Genomic DNA, 11,111 nt, shown 5'->3' with positions numbered 1-11,111 from the left:
GCAATGGAACAAACAATTTGCAAAAACAGGAGCTAACAGCAGACATTCCTGCTGGATCAGGAACTTACTTTCTGCAAAACACTGTTTAAAAAAATCTAAACTACAAACAATATTACAAAATTATTTCCTCTGTCCACCATACTGATTATATAGGTACAACATTAGCAATTATTTCTATAAACGCTTTGCTTACCATTTTAGAGGTTGACATTATGAGACCTCTGAGACCTTCTGTCACTGTTTCTCTGTCCTCTGTGTGTGTAATGGGATAGGCACTACATGAAGATAGACAAATGAACTGCAGCCACAGGTGACAGGAGGGGTCAACATGGTGGAAGCACCTCCGGGATGGAACAAGGGCAAGGTTGTATGAGTGAATCAATGAGACGAAAAGTTGTTATTGATCCTGCTGGATTTATCCCCCTCAATGTCAACGACTAGCATCAGTCAGATGAAGAGGCTATGCCCCGTTTGCTCGAGGAGCAGTGGGATAAATCTCATTCTCTCTTCTACTGCTCATTTAATGAAGGATATAATGGTGTGAGTGGGCTGAACGACTGTTAGCAGACCATTTTGGTGAGCAGACTGTATATCTGTTATCCCTCTGACTTTATTATGCAGCAAAATCTCCTTTGTAAATCTGAAAATGTGCTCATATAAGAGAAATTGCATGTTTATCCTTCAGTTACAGCTCATTTTGAGATTCAGCTTTTCTGGTGTTGCTCTCCTGCTGAAGAGTGAAATCTGTTAATTAGGTGCTGATGTAGTGACTTAGAAATCAATAAACAGCACCATAAAATGGAATGAGTCAATAAAAGCTCAAAGAGTTATATCAGTATTAGTCAACCTTCTCTTGTTTGATATAATTATGGTCTAAAGCAAACTGAAATATTGGGTTATATTGAGTGTATCCAATGTAATCAGCTCTAACGCCACAAAGCCTGCTCTAAATTAGTGTTACAGTCCTGTTAAAAGCTGTCAAACAGAGCTACTCATTTTTTGAACATGCACATTGTTTGAATTCATGCGGAGGTTTAACTCCTGTATAGCTTTGGAACAAATGCAATAAGAGAAAAGTCAGGCTGAAACATAGAGGTTTTAAAACATCTTAAAAAGCAAACAGTACAGATTTTACAGTGAACTTTTAAGTCCAACGTAATCTCAAGAAAAAACGGCCATAAATCAAGGGACTGTCAAAATGAAAAATAGAATTTGTTTCTTTATCTGAAATTCTTTATTCCCTTTCTGCCAGGCAAAACCTTATTATTTCCAGCCCTTTCCTAATCACTTTCCCTTTTAACATTTTGTTTATATGATGTGTTCGGTTGCTGTCACCAACAGCCCAACCAAGTTTTTTTTTCTTTTTTTTTCTCATCATCTGTTGTGCAAGTTTACCAGAAGATCATGTTTATATTAAATAACCAGAAGTTATAGTTGATTCATAGATCTATCAAATCAAGAGTGAAACCAATCCATTATTATTAGTTTAATGATTATACCTGTAATTTACTTACTGACCAGGGTTCTTGGTCTCTTACGTTAAAGAATGGACTCCTGGACCGGCTATTTTAAATCCAGTTGTCTTCACCAATTTAGTAATTTAGACTATGGCTATCAGCAGAGTTATTAATCACCAACCAAATAAATGTATTTCTGTTAATTCGGATGTTACTGAAAGAAAAGTGAATCCAGCCTGAGTGATAAATTGTTCACTGTATAAAATAAACATAAAAGACCATAGATTAAAAATATAATGGTACCTTTATGTATTACTATATCTAATAACTATGCAGAAACTAAATACTACTGAAAATAAACACAATGAATATAACGAATAAAAGGGGAAGAGGGTTTTAAAAGTCTGTTTAAGATTCTCTGAGAAATGTTGAAGTTTTAAGGCTTAATGTATTGAAAGTGTCCTTTAAGGTAGGAGCAGATAAATGTGGAATAAACCCTGATGCAAATATATAAAATGCAATCGTAGGAAAGGACGGTCACTACGATCAGCTCCTTCTGAATGGTAGGAAAGGACGGTCACTATGATCAGCTCCTTCTAAATCGCAGGAAATTATGGTCATTACGATCAGCTAGTTAGCATAGCTTTCAGCTGAGAAGCATTTATCTAGGCAAGGGTTCTGCAACCCAAGATGTACAAAGAGCAATATCGGACCAAAAAAACAAAAAACAGATCTGTCCTGAACCACAAACATTTAAAATCGTAGGGAAGCGGCTGTTCCAAACGTTGCATTTCCGAATTCTCCCAAGTGGTGCCCGACTTCATACGAGTTAATAAAGTGAACGTGATTGGTCATTTATCAAGGGGGCGGGATTGTTGAGGCGGAAGGTTTGCAAGCATGTTTGGGTAGGCCGGTTTGTCGGAAGCATCTTGCTAACCAGTTAGACTGTGCTAGTAGGTTCCCAATGGGAAATTACATTAAGACTAAGTAGCAATAAATTGGTGACTTAGCAACAACACTGTCAAATAACACTATGGACAGCGGAAACAAACAAGAGGAGGAGAGTTTTGTGTTGGAGGACGTGGATGAGTCTCCTCCATCATACATTTTTTATGTAGAAGAGGAAAGCGGGGACGAAGTTGTTGTGGAAGAGGACGCCAGGGCGGCAGAAGCTTTGTTTGGTGTAGAAGGCTTACAGCCGTACATATTTGAGTCCTTGCCTCACAACGCTGCCACTTCTGTTAGCTCTACGCCTGCTGAAGACACAGGGATTTTTTTTTTTATAGAAATTTTCTAACTTTGGGGACAATATGGTCTGATAAGGAGAACATTTATATACATGTTTAAGCCAGAATGTTTTGAAATTTAAATATGATTCACCTACAACCTAATTGCTTTAGGTCAGTGGTCACAGATTAGCGGACCACAGTCCAGATCCGGAACCACCTGCTGGCTAATCCAGACCCAACCTAATTTAAAACATTTATAAATTACCACATGCAGTCTGACGACAGTGTCTAAACCCAAAATCCCACATCCTCAGTCTCCGCTCGGTCCCGCGGTGCTCCAGACCGCTTGTGCAAAGCAGCACCTACAGCCTCCGCTGCTCCTCCCGTCTTGCTCTGCTCCAACTTACTCTGAGCACAAGAAGAGCATGCGCTATATTATTATTAAATTAAGGAGCAAAACATGCGGAAATGAACGCTTCATTTAATATGACATATAAATAAAATCCCCACCATCATCCAGCCATCATATGTTCAGTTTCTGCCCAAATATTTTCGTTTCATTGTGGATTTTTGTAACAGGGATAATTCGGATCATACATGTATGAACTATGTTTGTTCTCTGCTTTGGTTTGAGAGGGGCGTGAAGGAAGCCATCTATGTTAAGAGAGAAAAACCAACTTTAAACAGAGCTGGTGGACTCAGATTCCAGCTTCCAAAAACATACAATTCAATCATAGACATGATCCCTTCCAGATATCACCAAACCCCCCACCCCATCACAGAGGAACGAGGGACCTACCCGCTCCACAACCCCAGCGGATACTTTCCTCTGTGGACCCAGTGTGGTACAGGACCCCAACTGGGTTCTGCACAAATGTTGGTAATCTCAGATCTAGCAACTTGTCATCAGAGGCGATTCTAGAGTCTGTGGGGGCCCCAAGCAAAAAATTCTAGGGGGCCCTACTGACGAGTGTTCATCACCATTATGTTAGGCTATAAATAATCTGACACCAAAGAAAAATGTATTAAATAAAACTTTTTTTATTCCAAATGTTCTAAACATGAACAACCTTGTTATTTTGGAAAATATAAAAGAATAAAAGTAAAGAATAAACTAATACATTAAAATAAATGTATAATAAAATAAAAAAAAAACAGTAAATTACTTTAAAAACCCAATATAAACGTTGTACAAAATATAAAGTATAGTAAGTGTAGTGAAATTATCGGGGTCCTATACTGCTTCCAGAATTGTTGCTTATGGGCCTTGGCTTGTGCAAATGCAGACACTGAGGCCCCGTCCACACGAAGTCAAACCCTGGCCTAAATGCACAAATTTTTTACCAAACCAGCCTCTCATCAATTCGAAGCCGGCGTTTCGGGGGTCTGTAAACGATCTTTTTTTTATTAAGCCTTCAGAGTGCGAAGATTTTGAAACGCCGTTTTCGTGTTTCCATCTTTAAGCTCTAACTGCATTTTTTTTTTTACACGCATGCGTCATACTGTAGCGTCGCCTCTAAACACGCATGCGCAACACAGTATCACAACAACAATGGTGCCGTACTGTGTTGAATGGTTGCTGCTCATGCTACTCACCCTGCTGTCGGGCATACAACAGAAGTTTCTTCTTCTGGAATATCTCCAGGAAGAACAGAGCAATATCGACGACATAGTTCAGCACCTGAATTTGACTGAACCACAGAAATGGACCCGCAGGGCAACCATGTATAAATATAAGTACGCATGCCCAACATTTCGTTGCCTATTTTTTCTTTGGCACCACAGCGCCACTTACAGGCCTGGTATACATTTTGCAGCGTTTTCATGCATTCGTGTGGTCGATCACATTTATTTTACGTCTCCGTCTTAACGATAAACGTTCTGGAAAATATTAGCGTTTCGTGTTCGTTTTGACTTCGTGTGGACGGGGCCTAAGTCCTCCAGATCCAAAGACCTTCGCACGCTATACTCTATAGAAATAAGCGCCAGTCCTGAAAGTCTCTCTTGAGACATGGAAAATGAATCATTTTCCTTCAGCTTAGTTACATAATTGCTTTCCAATTTACTGAACGATAGGCCTACAACGTCACCCATTCGCTAGGCTACGTTCATTTTCATTAAGGGAAGTCATCCACCTGGGCTGGGCAAGGCTGGATTTTGACTGGGCAAAGCCAATGTCAATCAACATTCCATCCAATCGGAATTTTTATATGCAGTTGTGCATCTCCTCAGTCACTATAGCGTTGCCACTTCATGGTCGCCTGTTGCTGTATCTACCGGGTGTACAGTAGCTGGCTCTGGGGGGCCCCCCAGCGGCTCGGGGCTTCAAGCAGTTGCTTGGTTTGCCTGTTGACAAGGTGCGCCTCTGCTTGTCATCCCACATTACAAAGTGACTGATATGTACAGCATTGTGGAACCATAAATCCTTGTGTGACATTTCTGCTCATGTAAGCACATTTGTAAAGCTTTTCTCTCATTAAACCCCATAACATACAGCTAAAATAAGGGTTGATGTAAGAAAGGAAAAAAAGGCAGTTATTTGGCTTTTAATTTGTATTCTGACCAATACCTCCTTAACGACCAACAATCATAGACAGGTTTCAGGTATTACAGGAGACAATCCCCCCCTTAATGACAATCCCCCCTTTAACGACCGACCCCTAGAATCATAGACAGGTTCAGATATTACAGGCTAACGATGGAACTAACGACCCATTCATCGGTTTCCATTGCATGTTTCCAAGCGATACAAGGCGTTGTCTATATAAGACTCAAACTCACTGCGGATCCAGACATTTGAATTGAGAAAGCTTCCTGGAGAGGTGGCGAAACTTCTTCAAATCTTGAAAACCAAGTCCAGTGGATATTTGTTGAATTTTTACGGAATTCTCGGCTCCCAAACTCAGGATCTCTTTTTTTTTTAAGGTTTGAGAGGCGCTCTTGGGCGTTTTGACTAGACTAGATGACACTTTTAAGCCTCTTAGTAAAAAAATAAATATTTTGATCGAGGTGAGAAATCTGCTTCCTGGTATGTAGAAGTACCAATAGTTTTTATCCAATCTTTTAATTAAACAGTCTAAGTTTTTGGGAATATATAAGCTCACAAATGAGTCTGGAATGGCTTGAGAATGGCTTTGTCGCCATTCAAAGCCAGGTTTAAAGCCTTGAAGGGCAGCCTAAAGCCCACTGCTCTCATTAAGCCAGAAAAACAAAAAAAAACGGTCACGTCAGGTGTTTTATAAAATATGAGAGTAAGGAAATTGTCTATATACAAAACTGAACGATTTTCTCTACTTCAAAAAACACTTTAGATTTTAAAATGGAAAAATGTTCTACCGGTATTTTGTTTTTATATATATATATACTTTTTTAATTCAATGTATAACATTGGATGTATAAAAACCGAAATTGTATTTCAGTTTTAAATTATGTGTCACAGGCTATGACGCAAATATATAATATGTTGGTAGAAATGTTTAGAATTATTTATTAAATGTACTTATTATACTAATTTTTACAGCAATGGAAAACATAAAGAATGTTTGTTTGTCCTCCTACACAAATGGGTACGCAAACGGGTTTGGCTGAAATTTAATCTCAGATTCAACCTATGCAGTGCGGGGACAATAAGTACGATATTTGGCAAAGATAGTGCTGCTGATGAAACTTAATGTGAGAATTTCGGTATCAATTCTTTGCCTCCTTTTCGTGTCAACTGTCGGTTGGTTGCTAGGGGACAAAGCGCATGGGGGGTTAAAACCAGAGAAGGCTGTACTTGTTTTAATCCAGAGCCAAAACTCTTCAAGACTCCTTCTTTTCACCATCCTTGAAAGACCCCATCCAGGTATAGTGGGTCCTTGGAGGATGCAGCCTCTGAAATCAAACGTAACTTAGGCCTTTCACGGCAGCAGGGCTCTGGCAATGCGAAGTTAAATGGCATTCACAGGAAACAAATGATATATAGTTTAAAATGTCTTTTTATACAAATAGACTGATACTGGAAATGTTTAATATGAAATTGTGTTCTGCTATTCTTTGGTCACTATTTTCATTTCGTTTTTATTAATTCTCCTTTGCTAACAATGCAGCTGTAAGTCTACATTGTTCCGTGTGCACATCAGGAAAGAAAGTCTGTCAGTGATCTTTGAATGCATTTACTCAACAAATGCATCAATGATGGAAATTATCACTGTTAAAAAAAACCATCTGCGTTTGTGTTAGTCAATGAGAAAATATTTTTTTTACTTTATTTTTTGAGAGTTTCAGATGAATTAGTATATGAGTAATTAAAGGGGGATGAAGGTTTGAGTGTTCGAATGATTCATGGAGTGAAGTGGATGAGTGAGATGTTGGGTGTAACCTTTGTGAGTGAAATGGGCATGCATTTGTGTAAAAGGCACCTTCAGAGGTTCTCATCGATCACATCACTTCAAACCAGGACTGAGAGAAGGCGCAGCCAAACTGGAGAAGAAAGAAGACCGCCTCTGTACCACACCTGAACAAATACACACATCTGCAGTGCATCTCACCCGTAGATTCACAACAAACACATCTGTGGTGAAACATAAAAGGAATACAAACTCAGCCTGTTTACGCAGTGAACAGACAGATACACCAACCACAGCGGATACTTTCCTCTGTGGACCCAGTGTGGTACAGGACCCCAACTGGGTTCTGCACAAATGTTGGTAATCTCAGATCTAGCAACTTGTCATCCCACATTACAAAGTGACTGATATGTGAAGCATTGTGGAACCATAAATCCTTGTGTGACATTTCTGCTCATGTAAGCACATTTGTAAAGCTTTTCTCTCATTAAACCCCATAACATACAGCTAAAATAAGGGTTGATGTAAGAAAGGAAAAAAAGGCAGTTATTTGGCTTTTAATTTGTATTCTGACCAAGTGTTTTCCTATTAGACATGTTATCAGGCATAATGAACGCACCCCCTCTGTAAGGATAGATCTGAGTTCTGTCTTTATTGTTTTGTGATTTGTTGTAGATGCAAGGTATGTTTGGTAATATTGTCAGCAGATAGTAGGGATAACACACATTGTGCAACATGTACACAAAAAACACATGGAAAAAGAGGAAGCTGTGCAAAGGAGAAAAGCTGCAATAAGAGAAAATAGGGAGCAGCAAACACAAACTTTTCTCCAAATACATCAATGATGCAAAAACACAAACATAAAATGGGACCACATCCTCAGTAAAGGCATAACTGGAAGAAGAGAAATCAAATGTGTTAAAAAAGATTTAAAAGAAAATGTAAATTTTCTCACTCCCTCCAGATGTCATCTGGGTGGCATCTTGTGTAAATATTTTGCTAAGTTTCTGGTCCAAAGACATTAATTTGTGGCAATGTTCAGGTTCTGGTCCCTGCAAGTGCAAACCTACTTGGAGTGTTTTTGCAGAGTTCTTCCTTGGCATGTGTTTTGTGTGTTAGCATCATTTATGTACGTGCAGCTGGCTTTTTTATTTGCAGCATGATTCCACTTTGCAGCTATCTATTTTCTGTGTTTGCAGCTTTTCTTAACATGCAGCTCTTCTTGCTATATGTAACATCTTATCCTTTGCACGTGTTTTATGAGATTAAGTTTCAGTCATAAATGTGTTTTTTAGTCTTGTGTCTTGCTTTTGTTAGTCTAACTTTTGAGTTCGCAGGACCTTTAGAACTTGATGTTCAAATGTATTCTTATCTACGGGTGCAGGAAGTTTGTTTTTAAGTGAAGGCCTGTTTTTTTTTATCCAATCGCACATGTTTGAGCCAGAGTCTGGCCAAAAGTGAGATGACAATCAAGCACTTCACACTGGTATCATAATGTTATTCTGATTTTAATATTACTGACAACCTACATGTCAGATACCTTGCAAAAGATAAAAGCTACCACAATGTAAAGATGTTTTATGGGTGGTCATTCCTCTTCGTTGTGTTTTTTTTTTTTTTTTTTTTTTCGTTTTTCTATCAATTCATTCTGAGCCGTGCTTCACCAAAAACGATTACAGGTCCATAATGTTCTTCTGTAAGGTCGTGGGTGTGCCAAAATGGCAAAAAAAGGGAGAGAAAGTTGAAGAAATGTCTGTTAATCTAAACAGATATCCTCATTTGATTATTTAACAAAAACATCTCAACTGTGAAGTTCGTTAGTATCAGACAGCCTTGCTTAAAGTCAATAATAATCAAATGACTCAGTAACTCAATAAATCATTGTTTGTTTTTTATTTGACTGAATCACACTAAAGTTACTATGATTTAGCTTTAACTTAAAATTCTGCCTCCTTGATTTGTGATTTGTTGATTTTTGAACCAGCATTACTCCTGATCACTCAAGTTTCATTTAACAGCAAAACATCATTATTATATTATCATTATATATATCATTATATATATATATATATATGTGTGTGTGTGTGTGTGTGTATTTTTATTTTATTATGCACTGATATAACACCTATCGCACGTTTTTCTTGTGTATTCCAAAATGCACACATATCAGTTCTTCAGCAGAAGTTTTGCAAAGACACATTAAAATGCTTCATTGAAATAGGTGCTTTTTTCTGCATAGAACATTATTATAACAGTTGTTATGGTGTGAGGCTAAAAAAAAGAAAACCTCCATGAGATATTTAAGATCTATTTGTTGTACCTCACAATGTGGTTGCCCTTTCGGATGTTAAAATGTTGATGTTAGAACATTTTTGCATTAATTCAATTAAGTTCTCCATCCATCCATCCATTATCTTACACGCTTGTCCCAATTGGGGTCGCGAGGGGTTCAATTAAGTTCTAATGAACTTAATTTAACAGCATTTAACTGAAGTTCAGTACTAAACAGGAACAAGAACATCCCAACAGGATGAAACCCAAAAAGCTAACACGAAAGGATCATTGGACACTAAATGATAAGCGTTAAAAAAAAATCTTTTTACAGCTTATGTGTGTGTGTGTAATTGTATTTGGTACATTATATTCCAGATTATTGTACACATACTATGTTCTGAGGAACCACCATTCATTATGGAAAACCAAAATGGGGGCACAGTAAAACACTGTGCTGTTTTGGGGTTGGAGGTTAGGTTAAGGAAATATAGTAGGTCTGAAGTTTTAAGTAAGTGTTAGGTATGAGGTTGTTATGACAAGAGTTACGTTTAGGTTCAGGGTTGTAAATCAATGCAAAACGAAGTGGAATACACAGTCCTTGTAAAGCTAGAAATACATATTATGTATGTATGTTTTTAGGGTGTTGTTATTGGCCTACAATCTGTTCAACACCGATTCACTACGGACACAACTTGGTGATAAATTTGTGGTCCTACTCTACTTGTTAAGGACCCTCAGGGACTTCAAGACTAAACAGAGACTCTTGCACTACGTCACTCCAGTGTTATCATTTTTGGAAACATAGGGAGGAAAAGAGATTTGAGTCCTGTCCTGAACCTTCTCCAAACTCTGCAGGTTTCCACAATGAAGGGTATATTTTTTATCAAGGTCTGCCAGCTAGACTACATGGACAGTCCTATCATCTGCCAAAATACAAAGAGAGAAAGAGAGGGAAAAAAATAGAAATGCGAAACACAGAGTTTAAGAATATATTCATCTGGTTTTTTAATGTCTTTTACACAGTTCTGACAAATTACTAAGGATGAAACTTATTTGGTAACATCAAACATATCTATATGACATGTATAGTACAAAAACAAAATTCTGATTTTTAAATCTTCACCCTGCTGATCTGGACTTTGCACAGTAAAAGACCAACCCTGACAAAGGAAATGAATGCAGTGATGCATTGTTTGGCAGCATACAGTAATGCCTATAAGCCTGGACAAGTTGTTCTATTGTTATTGATGCTCTTATTTGGGTGGACATAATTTAATTCCATGAAACAATATCACTCATTCATCATGTTGAGGGCTGACATTTCTATCAGGCTTATTGATGCAGAGTCAAGTGAATTTAGTAAAGTGTAAAATCATACACAGATGTAGATAGGTTGCTGTTGACTGAAAATAAAAATAAAAAAATGTCAGAAAAACACAGAGCAGTCTACAATACAAGTTATCCAACATGCTAACAGCCTCACAGCCTACACGTGTAACGTGCAGACATTTGAGGGGGAAAAAATTTTTCAGAGCTTAATCATACTAAGTCACGTTTCAAGCCCTGCTGACTCTCCCTGAACCCCCGGTGAATCAGTGATAAACATTTGGTTTAAATCATGAGCACCAAGCTACTGAGTAGGAAATGTGACAATTTGCTGCAAAGGTTTCAGATTCTGTAAATGAGTAAATCCTAAAGCCCCTTTTTTAAGTTTCAAGCAATGATGAACAGTGCTAAATCGTTTTTCTAAGACTCCGAAATGATACAGGAGGTCTTAGGGCTCATAGGCTATTTGATAAGTTCAAAATGGCCCTTTTTGCCTT

The sequence above is a fragment of the Cyprinodon tularosa genome, unplaced genomic scaffold (assembly GCF_016077235.1).
Source record: "Cyprinodon tularosa strain WSP-4 unplaced genomic scaffold, ASM1607723v1 ctg94, whole genome shotgun sequence".
Classification (NCBI taxonomy): domain Eukaryota; kingdom Metazoa; phylum Chordata; class Actinopteri; order Cyprinodontiformes; family Cyprinodontidae; genus Cyprinodon; species Cyprinodon tularosa.
This window is presented reverse-complemented; position numbering follows the sequence as displayed.